This window comes from Podarcis erhardii, assembly GCF_964252035.2.
Source record: "Podarcis erhardii genome assembly, chromosome: 13".
Lineage (NCBI taxonomy): Eukaryota > Metazoa > Chordata > Lepidosauria > Squamata > Lacertidae > Podarcis > Podarcis erhardii.
In genome coordinates, this window is record NC_138502.1 from 8,776,004 (window position 1) to 8,782,364 (window position 6,361).

A 6,361-nucleotide genomic window follows, 5' to 3' on the forward strand; every position below is an offset into this window, starting at 1 on the left:
TGCCAGCTTCGTTTTTTACACCCACTTCGTCTTAACTTGATGTAAAATACTTATTAGAATCACGCAGTGCAGGAGTGGGGGATATTTTTTTTCAGCCCGAGGTCCACATTCTCTTCTGCGCAAGCTTTCACGGCCCACGTGGCAGGCAGTGGTGAACAGCACCAGAGAAGAAAGTGGGTAGAGCGACAAAAGTAAATTTTAGCTGGCTTCTGCACACGCTCCTCCATTTAGGGGAGCAAGAGGCATTCTTAGAGTTCAAAGACACATACCAGCCAGGTAAGAACACCAGCCCGCGAGAGGGGCGAGGCATGGCAAGTGAAAAAAGAAACCCCCTTTCTTAAGTAGTCAGGATGGCCGAGCGGTCTAATTATACTGGGGGGGGGGCCGCATTTGGGCCCCTGGCTTTGGGTTCCTCTTCCCTGACATAAGGGAAACCAAGTTATTTGGTCTAGCCTTGCGTGCCATTCATGACGATCTGTATGCAGAGCACCTAGAGGACGGTAATTTCTTATTTCTTTATCAGTGTTTGTAACTCTGTTACAACAAGCCTGTTTGTTTTAAAAAAGATGCATATATATTACAAAGCTGGAAGGGGGAAATAGGTGCTTCTCGTGGTATTTGAGCACTCTTTTCCCGCTACTTTAGCGAGGTGGTCTCTGTGGCGCAATCGGTTAGCGCGTTCGGCTGTTAACCGAAAGGTTGGTGGTTCGAGCCCACCCAGGGACGATTCCTTTTCTCAATAGCAATCGCGCGTCAAAAGTCAACTAGGTTTGTTAGGAACAGCGACTTTTCACATATTATCAGAGCTTTACGATTTGCCAGATGAGAGAATTCATCGCTGAGGAATTATCGTTAGTAACGTCCATCCTCGCATTTTTTTTTTTTTTTTAAAAAAAGCTTATTTCCTCTATTTGGGCACTCATAAGCCTATGAAAGCATCCTGCCAAATATATTGCCATACAACAGGTTGGTTTAGGTCAACTTTCTGGGTATTTCAATGGGTGATGTGGCTTCTATTTATTAAAACAACTGAGAGGTGCAATTTAGATCACACAAATAAGTATTCATCTGTTTCTGCCTTCCTTCGCTTATAATTATGATCGTTCACTTAACTACTGGCCTTTAAATTAAGCCTAACTACTGTTTTCAAAAACAACAATAGTCCCTATGTTTTTAACTATATCTCCCTTAGCAAAGCTTTGTTTTCCGAAGGTTTATTTGGGAAGATTTGATATTTGCTTTGAGAATGAAAAGCAATCCACTGGCAGCGGTGGGATTCGAACCCACGCCCCCGAAGAGACTGGAGCCTTAATCCAGCGCCTTAGACCGCTCGGCCACGCTACCCTGCGAAGAAGTCAGAAATGGGCAAAGTAATGAAAGTCACTCTTACTTTTGCAATGTAGGCTACATTCCAGTAATGCAAATGGAGAGCTTCTACTGCTGCACCAACAACACAGACCTCTATGCCTAGGGAAGCAAGAGGCATGACCACAGTTCAACACTTTCCATCTAGGCAGCAGAACCTGGGAAGAGTTTCCTGGGGAGGGAATGTGGCCTAGTGGGAGCACCAAGGGATGCCTGGAGGGACACATCTGCCCCCAGACCTGAGGTTCTTCATGCCTGCTTTAATGTAACAGACTCACAGGCTTCACTTTTTGCATGCCTTTTCCCTCTAACATTACTGCTTAAGATTCCCCTGCATCTGAAAACCATGTGTATCATGGGTGCCAATTCCCTGGGGCCCTGAGCATCCACAAAATTCCCCAGGAATGGGCGGTGCACCCACAAATTTTGGTGCCAGGGCCATGCACACTGCATGGCACCCACGGCCCCAGGCACCCATGGTCACGGGGCCAAGTTGGAACTCCTGGTGTGTATATATAGATAAAACGCCGTGCATCTGCTGAGGTAGACTTGAGGTTCACTAAAGCTTGTGCCAAAATAAATCTGTCTACATATAGCTTCACAATACAATACTCCGGGCACAATTCAAAGTGTTGGTGTTGACCTTTAAAGCCCTAAACGGCCTCGGTCCTGTATACCTGAAGGAGCATCTCCACCCCCATCATTCAGCCCAGACACTGAGGTCCAGCTCTGAGGGCCTTCTTGCGGTTCCCTCCCTGTGAGAATTGAGGTTACAGGGAACCAGGCAAAGGGCCTTCTCAGTAGTGGCGCCCGCCCTGTGGAACGTCCTCCCATCAGATGTCAAGGAAAGAAACAACTATCTGACTTTTAGAAAACATATGAAGGCAGCCCTGTTTAGAGAAGTTTTTAATGTTTGATGTTTTTATTGTGTTTTTAATATTCTATTAGGAGCCGCCCAGAGTGGCTGGGGAAATATTATTATTATTATTATTATTATTATTATTATTATCTGTTTTTGCTGCAGTAGCCTTTATGCAGCTACCCACTCCAGGACATTTCACAAGTAAGGAGGGTGACAGAAGAATCTTTAAGAGCATCCTCTCTTTTTTCATAGTTCCTTGCATGATGAAGAGAGTTCTGTCTCTCTAAGCAGCATGTTTTTTATTTGACAAAGCGGGATACAAAGGAGACCATGAAGAGATATGTGAAGATAATAGGAGCCCTGCTGGGTGAGACCAAAGGTCCATGCAGCATCCTGCTTCCCAGCAGTGGCCAATCAAATGCCAAGAGAAGGACCTGACAGCATCAGCCCCCTCCTCAGCAACTGATATTCAATCATAGACCCTAGAGCAGCCTTCCCTCACCTAGCACCCACCAGATGTAGGCTGCATCCCCACCATACCTTTATAGCACATTTGGAACACATTCGTTCCCTCAATGAATTATGGGCACTGTAGTTAACCCCTCACGGAGCTGAAATTCCCAGCAACTATTAATAAACTGCAGTGCCCAGAATGCTTTGAAGGAAAGTGTGTGCTTCTGAATGGGCTTTAAAGGTGTCGTGTGTACACAACCATAGACAACAGGACTCATGGTCAGAGATGCTGGGAGCTATAGTCCAGGACATCTGAAGGATACCAGGTTGCGGAAGGCTCAGATTTAGTTGTTTGTCAATTCTTTTGGCATTTGACAATTTTGCAACTTCTTTTCATGCGCATCAGCCTAAAGTTTGGCACACTTTTTTTTTTTTTTTTTGCATTTTAAAATTTTTTATTGATTTCATTATAAATACAATATATCCGAGCTACAAAACTTTCCATTCATTTTTGACTTCCTTCAGCGACGTTGACATTCCTTCGAATTTGAATCTTTGAATCACATTCCATCCTTACATATTGCCATACATATCTCCCTTTATACATTATTTCGATTTGAACAATACTTGTTAGTTCTTTACAGTGCCTCTTTAAAACCCACTAGCGTTGTATTTACAAAACATTTATTCTCCAGATAACCCACAAATTTCCCCCAATCTTCAATAAACTTTTGATCTTTTAAGTATCTTAATTTCCCTGTCAATTTATCCAACTCAGCGTATTCTGTCAATTTTGCTCTCCACTCTGCAACTGTTGGCATTTCTTCCTGCTTCCACCTCTGGGCTATCACAATTCTGGCTGCTGTGACCGCGTACTGGAATAGTTTACAATCCTTTCTCCTAATATCCTTTCCCATAATGCAAAGTAGAAAAGCTTCTGGTTTTTTTACAAAAGTATAACCTAACATCTTTTTCAGTTCATTGTATATGTCCTCCCAGAAGCTTTTAACTTTCTTGCACTCCCACCATTGATGATAAAACGTCCCCTCCATAAGTTTACACTTCCAACACTTATTATCTATCTTATACATCTTAGCTAATTTTACAGGAGTCATATACCACCTGTATTGCATCTTCATTACATTTTCTTTTAGTAGTGTACAGGCTGTAAACTTTATATTTACTCTCCACAGCTTTTCCCAGTCTTCCATTTGGATATTATACCTTAAATCCCTTGCCCATTGTACCATCACTGACTTCACTTCCTCATCCTTCATATTCCACTCCAGCAGTAGTTTATACATTTTGGAAAGGTTTTTATAATCACTATTTATTATCTCTTTTTGGAATATTGATTCTTTTTCTTCGTATCCTCTTTCCTTCACCTCTGTTTTAAACATCTCATTTATCTGCAAATAATGCAGCCAGCCTTGTGTAAGCATTTTGACCTGGTCGTATGGTTTAACTTTCCACTTCCCTCCTTCGTAAACAACCATATCTTCATACTTCCCCCATTTTCCCTTCATGTTAAGTTTGGCACACTTTCAGCTTAGAGCTGCAAATTTAAACAAATAAGAGATGTTATTTGGTAAAATACGTATTTTGTCCTATTAAAGAGTTTTAATATTCATAAATAGTAATTAAATTATATGACTTCTGATGGCAGATTACACCATGGCGAACATGTCAGACCAGCTGATTGGCCAAAAAAACCCACCACTAGTGGCTGTTTCTAGATCAAGTGCCTGTGGGATAATTTCATTTTTTTATTATTATGATTTCAGATCTGGAAGTGGCCTGGTCCTCTCTGGACTCTGAGAGAGGGTGCTTGGGGATGAAGTGTGCCTTAGTAGTGGTGGTGGCCTCTCAGTCCTTTGAGTTGCAAAGTCTTTAAGACTATCCAGGACTGGTTCAAGACATTTTAGCACCTGAGGCAAACCATGAACTGTTGCATCCCCCTCCCAGCAGAGAGGAAGGGGTGAGTGAAGATCAACATCAGGAACACAGAGGGAATAAAGATCTAGGACCCACGTACCTACAGGACCACCTCTCCTCGTATGCCCCGCGGAGGATATTAAGGTCCACAAATGACAACATTTTGGAGTTCCCAAGTCACAAGGTGGTTAGATTGGGCTCAACTAGGGCCAGGGCTTTTTCAGTACTGGCCCTGACTTGGTGGAACGCTCTGTCACAAGAGACTAGGGTCCTGCGCAACTTGACATTTTTCCACAGGGCCAGCAAGGCAGAGCTGTTCTATCTGGCCTTTCGTTTGGACTCAGTCTGCCCCTTATGTTTCCCTCCCCTTATGGTTTTGATCTATGGGCTACTTTTAAAATGAGGCTGCATTTTAAATTGCATTTTAACCTGTATTTTAAATTGGTGGTTTTTCCCCCTATTATGTTTTTACTGTAATTTTTACTGGTGTTGGCTGCCCTGAGCCCGGCTCTGGCCAGGGATGGCGGGGTATAAATAAAATTTATTATTATTATTATTACATGCGAAACAAGTGGGGGAGTCAAGTCAACCTTGCCTAGTGGCACCCTGAATGGGTACAGCACCCAGGAGACCCAGGAGGGCCTCCCCAGCCATTTCTACTCCAGGAGTGGGAGGAGACCAGCAGATCCAACCTCCAAGGTGTGTGCCACAGCGTGGCAGTGCCAACAGCTGTGGGCCATGCATTCCTTGGTCAGATCTGCTGCCTGTGGATCCTTCCACCTGAGCTGGTCACCTCACCTTGCCACCCGAGTGTGCCAGCCCTGCTACTGCCACAGTGTAATTTCTTCAACCAGATTTCTGAAATTGTTGGTTTTGATTTCTGCCCTGGCGCAACAGCCTTTGGGCAGACCTGAGCAAGTGGACAGAATTGCACAGATGTGTAGATTCAGGGGAAACATAAGGAGAAATTTCCTAACAGTAGGAGCTTGTGGTGGACAGAGCAGTAGAATCTGTCTCTGGCGGAGGGTGGCTCTCCTTCACTAGAGCTATTTTAACAAGGGATCTTGGGGGTGCTGTGCTTGCTGCAAGATTCCTGCACTGAGCATGAGGCTGTATGATAAACTTCTATGATTCCCTGATGAATCAGGGCAGGGAAATGCAGGGGTTTGTTGGTGGACTTGGTAGTTCTCAGAATGTCTTTCTGTGCTGTGCTAGACCAGACCTTGTTATCAGAATGCAGCCACGGGATTATATTTATTTTTTTAAAAAACCAAAAACATTTATTTAGTTGAGATAGATAGATAGATGATGATATAGATATAGATATGAATACACACACTAAATAAATGTTTTTATAATACAGTGTAGTTACGTGTAGATCTTGTGGTGACATGGAATCCAATGACCTTTCGAATTCATCCTGATGAAATTAAAAGCCGTTATGAATAGTCTTGGTTGTTAATTCCTACTGATTTGCCTCCCTTGTTTAGTGCCAAAGTTTCCAAGTTTCTGGAAGGTTGGCTTCAAGACCACGGTTCTTCTGTTCCATTTTCCTGCTGCCGCTCTGCCCTGCTTCACTTAAGACAACAAATAAAAAAGGAATCTGCAGTAACATATGGTTTCTAAAATAGTTATTGGTGTTTTAAAAAAATAATTAGACAAAAAGAGTGCGCCCAACGTGGGGCTCGAACCCACGACCCTGAGATTAAGAGTCTCATGCTCTACCGACTGAGCTAGCCGGGCAGT